An 8,924-nucleotide genomic window follows, 5' to 3' on the forward strand; every position below is an offset into this window, starting at 1 on the left:
CAGCAGGCAGTAAAGAAGACAATTGGTATGTTGGCCTTCAGAGCGAGAGGATTTGAGTATAGGGAGAGGGATGTTTTGCTGCAATTGTACAGGGCGTTGGTGACGCCACGCCTGGAGTATTGTGTGCAGTTTTGGTCTCCTTATCTGAGGAAGGATGTCCTTGCTATAGAGGGGGTGCAGCGAAGGTTTACCAGGCTGATTCCTGGGGTGGCAGGTCTGTCATTTGAGGAGAGACAAAATTGGCTAATATGGGCGGCACGGCGGCACAGTGGTTAGCTCTGCTGCCTCACAGCGCCAGGGACCCGGGTTCGATCCCCAGCTTGGGCCACTCTCTCTGCTGAGTTTGCACGTCCTCCCCGTGTCTGCGTGGGTTTCCTCTGGGTGCTCCGGTTTCCTCCCACAGTCTGAAAGACGTGCTGGTTAGGGTGCATTGACCCAAACAGGCGCCGGAGTGTGTCGACCAGGGGATTTTCACAGTAACTTCATTGCAGTGTTAATGTAAGCCTTACTTGTGACTAATAAATAAACTTTTAAACTTTAAATTGGTTAGGAGTTTAGAAGAGTGAGAGGGGATCTCATAGAAACTTGTAAAATTCTAACAGGGTTAGACAGGGTAGATTCAGAAAGAATGTTCCCGACTGTGGGAGAGTCCAGAACTAGGGGGTCATAGTTTAAGGGTAAGAACTTTTTAGGACTGAGGTGAGGAGAAATGTCTTCACCCAGAGGGTGGCGAATGTGTGGAATTCACTCCCACAGAAAGTAGTTGAGGCCAAGACGTTGTGTGATTTCAAGAAGAAATTAGATATAGCTCTTGGGGCTAAAGGGATCAAAGAACAAAGAACAAAGAACAGTACAGCACAGGAAACAGGCCCTTCGGCCCTCCAAGCCTGTGCCGCTCCTTGGTCCAACTAGACCAATCGTTTGTATCCCTCCATTCCCAGGCTGCTCATGTGACTATCCAGGTAAGTCTTAAACGATGCCAGCGTGCCTGCCTCCACCACCCTACTTGGCAGCGCATTCCAGGCCCCCACCACCCTCTGTGTAAAAAACGTCCCTCTGATGTCTGAGTTATACTTCGCCCCTCTCAGCTTGAGCCCCGTGACCCCTCGTGATCAAGGGATATGGGGGGGGGGAGGGAGGGATAAAGATATTGAATTTGATGATCAGCCATGATCAAAATGAATGGCGGAGCAGGCTCGAAGGGCCGAATGGCCTCCTCCTGCTTCTAGTGTCTATGTTTCTATGTATTTGTTTCCCACTGAGGTGGAGTTTTGTATTTCTGGCCCAGAATTCCAATCGGGGTCCCCTCGGGTATGTGGAGTGTGCCTGTTCGTGGAGGCCCCTACCACAGAGCTGGGTGGTTGAGGAAGCCAAGCCACATCTCCCTTTGGACATATTTCTACAAGTCTCAACTCACTAAGATACCCGAAAAGCTTTGGGACCTTTAAATAGTCTTTCAGTATGTTAGTGAATGAGTATCAGTGAGGTAAATAGGTATTTATTTATTTTTATTAGTGTCACAAGTAGGCTTACGTTAACACTGCAATGAAGTTACAGTGAAAATCCCCGAGTCGCCAAACACCGGCGCCTGTTCGGGTACACTGAGGGAGAATTTAGCATGGCCAATCCATCTAACCAGCACATCTTTGGACGCTAAGGGGCAATTTAGCATGGCCAATCCATCTAACCAGCACATCTTTGGACGCTAAGGGGCAATTTAGCATGGCCAATCCATCTAACCAGCACATCTTTGGACGCTAAGGGGCAATTTAGCATGGCCAATCCATCTAACCAGCACATCTTTGGACGCTAAGGGGCAATTTAGCATGGCCAATCCACCTAACCTGCATATCTTTGGACACTAAGGGGCAATTTAGCATGGCCAATCCACCTAACCTGCATATCTTTGGACGCTAAGGGGCAATTTAGCATGGCCAATCCATCTAACCTACACATCTTTGGACACTAAGGGGCAATTTAGCATGGCCAATCCACCTAACCAGCACATCTTTGGACACTAAGGGGCAATTTAACATGACCAATCAACCTAACCAGCACATCTTTGGACACTGAGGGGCAATTTAGCATGGCCAATCTACCTAACCTGCACATCTTTCGGACTGTGGGAGGAAACCAGAGCACCCGGAGGAAACTCACGCAGACACGGGGAGAACATGCAAACTCCACACAGACAGTTACCCGAGCTGGGAATCGAACCCGGGTCCCCGGCGCTGTGAGGCAGCCGTGCTAACCACTGTGCCACCGTGCTGCCAGGTAGGGTGGCAAGGTGGGGAGTGTGGGGGGGGGCGGGGGGGAAATGTTTCAGAAGATTGATTTCCAGACTCAAGGTGTCAAGGGGAATGGGGGGAGCGTGGGAACGATGGCATTGAGATAGAGAATCAGCCGTGATCATACTGAATGGCGGAGGAGTCTCGATGGGCCAAAGGGCCTATTCCTGCTCTCACTTTCCATGGCATAAATATTCCGGTCTCAGCCGCCACAGGGATCATCACGGGTGGGATGGATAATTTGATGGACCCGGGAAAGGCCTATTGGCTTCGGGCAGGAACGTCCGGTCTCAGGGTGGCCATGAGTGGAGAATCCCACCCTGTTTTGCCAGGGTGAGGAGGATGCTTGGTAGCAGCCAGCGTGGTGAGGTCGGGTCATATTGGGACAGGGAGGATTCACTGGCTCGGGTGGGGGGAGGCGGTGGTTATGTCGGCTGGACTAGTACAAGGTCCCAGATATTGCTCGGGGACCCGGGTTCGAATCCCACCACGGCACCTGGTGAAATCTGAATTTGATAAAGAAAATCTGGAATTAAGAATCTACTGGTGACCATGAAACCATTGTCGATTGTCGGAAAAACCCATCTGGTTCACTAATGTCCCTTCAGGGAAGGAAATCTGCCGTCCTTACCCGGTCTGGCCTACATATGACTCCAGAGCCACAGCAATGTGGTTGACTCTCAACTGCCCTCCAAGGGCAGCCAGGGATGGGCAATAAATGCTGGGCCCAGCGACACCCATGTCCCATGAATGAATAAAAAAAAGTGGCCAGAATTAGAGGGGGAGAGTCGGAGTGTCGGGGGGAGAGTCGAAGTGTCGGGGGAAAGTCGGAGTGTCGGGGGAAGAGTCCGTGTGTTGGGGGAGAGTCGGAGTATCGGTGGCAGAGTCGGAGTGTCGGGGGGAGAGTCGGAGTGTCGGGGGGAGAGTCGGAGTGTCGGGGGGGGGAGTCGGAGTGTCGGGGGGAGAGTCGGAGTGTCGGGGGGAGAGTCGAAGTGTCGGGGGAGAGTCGGAATATCGGGGGGAAAGTCGGAGTATCGGGGGGCGGGGTCGGAGTGTCGGGGGGGAGTCGGAGTGTTGGGGGGAGAGTGGGAGTGTCAGGGGAGAGTCGGAATGTCGGGGGGAGAGTCGGAGTGTCGGGGGAGAATCGGAGTGTCGGGGGGAGTGTCGGGGGAGAGTCGGAGTGTCGGGGGAGAGTCGGAGTGTCGGGGGAGAGTCGGAGTGTTGGGGGGAGAGTTGGAGTGTCGGGGGAGAGTCGGACTGTCGGGGGAGAGTTGGAGTGTAGGGGGGAGAGTTGGAGTGTCGGGGGAGAGTCGGAGTGTCGGGGAGAGAGTCGGAGTGTCGGGGGAGAGTCGGAGTGTTGGGGGAGAGTTGGAGTGTCGGGGGGAGAGTCCGAGTGTCGGGGAGAGTCGGAGTGTCGGGGGAGAGTCGGAGTGTCGGGGGAGAGTCGGAGTGTCGGGGGAGAGTCGGAGTGTCAGGGGAGAGTCGGAGTGTCGGGGGGAGAGTCGGAGTGTCGGGGGAGAGTTGGAGTGTCGGGGGGAGAGTCGGAGTGTCGGGGAGAGTCGGAGTGTCGGGGGGAGTTGGAGTGTCGGGGGGAGTTGGAGTGTCGGTGGGAGGAGTTGGAGTGTCGGGGGAGAGTTGGAGTGTCGGGGGGAGAGTCGGAGTGTCGGGGGGGAGTCGGGGGGTTATTTAAAGGGTCGGTGGGGAACCTGCAGGTTCGGTTGCGGGGGGGCGGTTATGGACAATGAGGGAGAGGCTAACTGAACTGCTTTACTTTTCTTGCCATCTGTCAGTAACTATTTTAGTTTTTAATATAAGTTGTGGCCTCCTCCCCCAAAACCTCTGTGAAGTCAATTTTAAAGAGACTCGCTGCAAACTCTGTGTCGGGTGAAATTAGAAGTATCACTCATAAATAAACTTAAAAAACAAGCTAAAAACTTGTCAGACTTTCTTTCAGTCCTTCCAGACTTTTACTGGGTTCGTCCCTCCCTCTCTCTGCACGCTTTAATTTGATTTGTTTTATTATTGTCACATGTGTTAGTACACAGTGAAAAGTATTGTTTCTTGCGCGCTATACAGACAAAGCATACCATTCATAGAGAAGGAAAGGAGAGAGCGCAGAATGTAGTGTTACAGTCATAGCTAGGGTGGAGAGAAAGATCAACTTAATGTAAGGTGGGCCCATTCAATGTATTGGGATACTTATTTGAACATTTATGTGTTAGTGTCACAAGTAGATGTACATTAACACTGCAATGAAGTTACTGTGAAAATCCCGAGTCGCCATACTCCTGTTCGGGTACACTGAAGGAGAATTTAGCACGGCCAATGCACCCTAACCAGCACGTCTTTTGGACTGTGGGAGGAAACCGGAGCACCCGGAGGAAACCCACGCAGACACGGGGAGAATGTGCAAACTCCACACAGGCAGCGACCCAAGCCGGGAATCGAACCCGGGTCCCTAGCGCTGTGAGGTAGCAGTGCTAACCACTGCGTCACCGTGCCGCCCTAGAAGTATTGCTTCTTGCACGCTATAACAGACAAAACATACCGTTCATAGAGAAGGAAAGGAGGTCCTCATTGCTAATAAATGACACTAATAAATAAACTTAAACTTAAACCTGAAGATCTGGGCCCAACTAATCATGATGTGGAGATGCCGGCGTTGGACTGGGGTAAACACAGTAAGAAGTTTAACAACACCAGGTTAAAGTCCAACAGGTTTATTTGGTAGCAAAAGCCACACAAGCTTTCGGAGCCTTCAGCCCCTTCAGGGACCCGGGTTCGATTCCAGCCTCGGGTCGCTAAGTCTGCACCTTCTCCCCCGTGTCTGCGTGGGTTTCCTCCGGGTGCTCCAGTTTCCTCCCACAGACCGAAAGACCTGAAGAAGGGGCTTAAGGCTCTGAAAGCTTGTGTGGCTTTTGCTACCAAATAAACCTGTTGGACTTTAACCTGGTGTTGTTAAACTTCTTACTGTGTTTACCCAACTAATCACTCAGAGAACGCTGCCACAAACCAAGGGAAGAAAATCAGAGTAAACTTTTCCACAAGATTGTGGCGGGGGGTTTCTGGCTGTCCATACCCGAGCGAGGCAGAGGATTGGGCTCCCAGCCAAAGACCATGTGCTGAAAGCGACTGGGGTACAACCAGGACAAAATCGGGGACTCAAAACTCCAGCAGGGAGTTGAAGGTTTATTTATTAGTGTCGTAAGTAAGGCTTACATTCACACTGCCAAGAAGTTACTGTGAGAATCCCCCAGTGGTCGCACTCCGGCGCCTGTTCGGGGTACACTGAGGGAGAATTTAGCACCTAACCAGCACGTCTTTCGGAAGAAACCGGAACATCCGGAGGAAACCCCACGCAGACCACGGGGGAGAAGGTGCAGACTCCGCACAGACGGTGATCCAAGCCGGGAATCGAACCCGGGGTCTCTGGCGCTGTGAGGCAGCAGTGCTTGCCACCGGGCCGCCCACATTAGCCAATCTAGTCTCTCTTGATATGACAGACCCCGCCATCCCGGGAATCAGCCTGGTAAACCTTGGCTGCGCTCCTTCTATAGAAAGGACATCCTTCCTCAGATAAGGAGACCAAAACTGAGCACAGTACTCCAGGTGTGGCCTCACCAACGCCCTGTACAATTGCAGCAAAACATCCCTATCCCTGTACTCAAATCCTCTCGCTCTGAAGGCCAACATACCATTTACCTTCTTTACCGCCTGCTGTACCTGCGCGCTTACTTTCCGTGACTGGACCAGTATTTCAATCAGACCCACCCTGACGTGCGAAGAATCTCACAATCCAAAATTTTAGAAGAAGGTTCTGATTGGGATTATCACAGGGGGGGCGGGGAGGTTGCCTGGAGGGGAAAGTGTTTTCTGGTCTTCTCTGCCATGAAGGAAATTGGGATTCTCATTTCAGACTTTGTGTCATCTGTTGTGTCTGGTTTTTCTTGTTGTAATGTTGTGGCGTGGGTGGGTGGTGGGCGGGGAAGGAGGGGGGGGGGGGGGGGGGGTTAGGGAGGGAGGGTGGGGAGGTAAGAGCGTTAATGCAACTGCAGCCATCTGTTGTCAGAAGAGAGACAGCTTTGGGTATTATACAGAATTAGCCGAGCTTTCTCAGTGTCACCTCCGAGAGTCTGCGCGTTGCCATGGGCGATGAAAGGTGAAAGCATCTGTCACCCCTCTTGTCCCCTCTGCCAACCTAACCAGCCTCGTTAACCCAACCCCTTCCCAAAACCTGCTCTTATTTTCAATTCCCACTCACCCTTTTCTTAAAATTTGAAGTTTATTCATTTATTGGTGTCACAAGTAAGGCTTACATTAACACCGCAATGAAGTTACTGTGAAAATCCCCCACTCCGGTGCCTGTTTGGGTTACACTGAGGGAGAATTTAGCACGGCCAATGCACCCCTAACCAGCGCGTCTGTCAGTGACAGTGACCCAAGCCGGGAATCGAACCCGGGTCCCTGGCGCTGTGAGGCAGCAGTGCTAACCACTGTGCCACCGTGCCGCCCCATACTTGGATTGTGGGAGGAAAAAGGTTAAAGCAAAGTTTATTTATTAGTGACAAGTAAGGCTTACATTAACACTGCAATGAAGTTACTGTGAAAATCCCCTAGTCGCCGCACTCCGGCGCCTGTTCGGGGTACACTGAGGGAGAATTTAGCACCTAACCGGCACGTCTTTCGGACCGAGGGAGGAAACCGGAGCACCCGGAGGAAACCCACGCAGACACGGGGAGAACGTGCAGACTCCGCACAGACAGTGACCCAAGCCGGGAATCGAACCTGGGTCCCTGGCGCTATGAGGCAGCAGCGCTAACCACCTTTGTTTCCCTCTGGGAAGAACGGAGTGTTTCAGGAGCTCTGAGAGAAGGGGGGGGGGGTTACTGGGGGAGGTGGGGGGGGTGCGGAATCCTTCTGAACCACCCACCCTGTCGCCTTCAAGCTTCAAGTGCTCGCAACTCGATCTGAGTGGTTTTATAGATTGGAGGGGTGTCTGAGGGGTGAAGGGTGTCTGTGGAGTTTGGGTTGGGCGAAAGCCGAGAGGTTTGCATTGATATAGCGCCATTCGTATCCTCGGGAATGCCTCCCCCTCCCCCGTAAAGTCAATGGGCTGGAATTTTAGTCCCCACTGGGGTTGGGAATGTCAGCTGGCAAGAGCTAAAAATATCAACGCAAAATACTGCAGGTGCCGGAATCTGAGACAAGAACAGAAAAACGCTGGAAAATCTCAGCAGGTCAGGCTGCATCTGTGGAGAGAGAATAGAGCCAACGTTTCCAGTCTGGATGACCCTTCGTCAGAGCTGAGAGTCGGCAGAGATTGATACTATGAGGGCAGGGAGGGATGATGGAATGGGACATCGACTTCAGGAAGCGTAATGGAGAACATGCCCCTGTCTACATCAACGGAGACAAAGTAGAAAGGCTCGAGAGCTTCAGATTTCTAGGTGCCCAAATCACCAACAACCTGTCCTGGTCCCCCCCCACGCCGACACGATAGTTAAGAAAGCCCCACCAACGCCTCTAATTTCTCAGAAGACTAAGGAAATTTGGCATGTCCGCTACGACTCTCACCAACTTTTACAGATGCACCATAGAAAGCATTCTTTCTGGTCGTATCACAGCTTGGTATGGGGCTCCTGCTCTGACCAAGACCGCAAGAAACTACAAAAGGTTGTGAATGTAGCCCAGTCCATCACACAAATCAGCCTCCCATCCATTGACTCTGTCTATATGTCCCTTTGCCTCGGGCGAAGCAGCCAGTATAATTAAGGACTCCCACGCACACCGGACATTCTCTCTTCCACCTTTTTTTAAATACTTTTCCAATTCAATCAAATCAAGTCCAATCCAGAGTCTCAACAAGTTGAGACATTTCCAATCCAAGCTGACAAGACAGGGCATGCAATCCTCTACCCTGTCTTGGGCCTGATCTACATGAGCCAAGCTGATTGGAGGAGGCGCAGGTCTTCCTCCTCCAAGGCTCGATCTCATTTGCATCTTAGCCAAAAGGCCGAGATGCCGCTTTAAAAAATTGCTTCATATGAAAATGAAGCTTAAATGTAACCTAATGACCTCAACCAAGTGCAGCATCCAATCCATACTACACTTGATCTTAGCCAAACGTCTTCCACCTTCTTCCGTAGGGAAAAAGATACAAAAGTCTGAGGTCACGTACCAACCGACTCAAGAACAGCTTCTTCCCTGCTGCCGTCAGACGTTTGAATGGACCTACCTCGCATTAAGCTGATCTCTCTCTACACCCTAGCTATGACTGTAACACTACATTCTGCACTCTCTCCTTTCCTTCTCTATGAACGGTATGCTCTGTCTGTATCGCGCTCAAGAAATAATACTTCTCACTGTATGCTAATACATGTGACAATAATGTGACATGTGACTGGGCATGGGTGAGTTGGGCCGAAGGGCCTGTTTCCATGCTGTAAACCTCTCTGACTCTAATAAGCCAAATCAAATCAAATCAGAGGGAATGTAAATGAGGATGAGGAAGGCTGAGAAGGTGATGAAAGTGGATATTAAGTGATCAGAATGCGTCAAACACAAGGTACAGCTTGGGTACAGGACTGCTGGAGGAATGTGGCAGCGGGCCTGAAGAAGGGGAGTGGAGGTGGGGGG

Source organism: Mustelus asterias, chromosome 24 (genome assembly GCF_964213995.1).
Source record: "Mustelus asterias chromosome 24, sMusAst1.hap1.1, whole genome shotgun sequence".
Taxonomy (NCBI): Eukaryota; Metazoa; Chordata; class Chondrichthyes; order Carcharhiniformes; family Triakidae; genus Mustelus; species Mustelus asterias.